We start from the raw sequence: 853 nt of genomic DNA on the forward strand, positions 1-853 counted from the left end.
TGTTAAATAAAATATCTCCTTTTGAAGTGGACTTTGAGCTTTGTAACTTTGCAGATCTTTTTTTATGCTCAAACAGCAGCAATACAGACTAACTAAAGTTGAAAAAGTGAAAAAGCATAATAGGACCCCTTTAAAGGGAAGACTGCAGACCTCAGAGTAATACAACATAATTTAATAGGACGCTGATAAAAGGGAAAAAGGGGCTTTCTACGTTCTTATATCATTCTGAATTGATTCAGGAGATTTTTCATTAAAAACAGACCAAAGGAGATGCATGGTGCTTCAATAATGCAGAATTGGGGGTTAATTGAATTGTGGTTTAGCAATGAGCAGTCAGAGCATTACAAATGAAATTAGTCATTCGACGTTTTATCCCGCTGCTCCCTACATATTGGAATAATGAGCCATAAACAGTAATGGCATCTTTAGTCACCTTCCTGATCTGTGAACAGTTGCTGAAATAAACCCCCTGCAGCTGCACAAGCTTTATTTGCTTTGTTTCAGCCACATTAAGTCACTCTTTTACTTTTCATGCCTCTGTATCTCTGCGAAATTGATACATCCTGGCTGTACTGGGCCAATAAACATCATAAAAATTCACGGAACAGATTGCATTAACCTTTAGCAGAAGTTAACTTTAACAAAAACAGGCAGCAAGGAAGCCATACCCTCCACCATATTTAGTCTGCTATGAGCACTAAACTTGGGGCTAATTTGCCATGCATACGGAATTCAAATGAGAAGAGGTGACAGGTAAATTGTGACTACTGCCTCCTGCTGACATGCTAATCACTTTCAACATTTGAATACATTTGCATCAAAACACGTTTCTCAAAGAGAAAAAAACAAGCAA

This window comes from Sinocyclocheilus rhinocerous, unplaced genomic scaffold (assembly GCF_001515625.1).
Source record: "Sinocyclocheilus rhinocerous isolate Xijiao unplaced genomic scaffold, SAMN03320098_v1.1 scaffold938, whole genome shotgun sequence".
NCBI classification, from domain to species: domain Eukaryota; kingdom Metazoa; phylum Chordata; class Actinopteri; order Cypriniformes; family Cyprinidae; genus Sinocyclocheilus; species Sinocyclocheilus rhinocerous.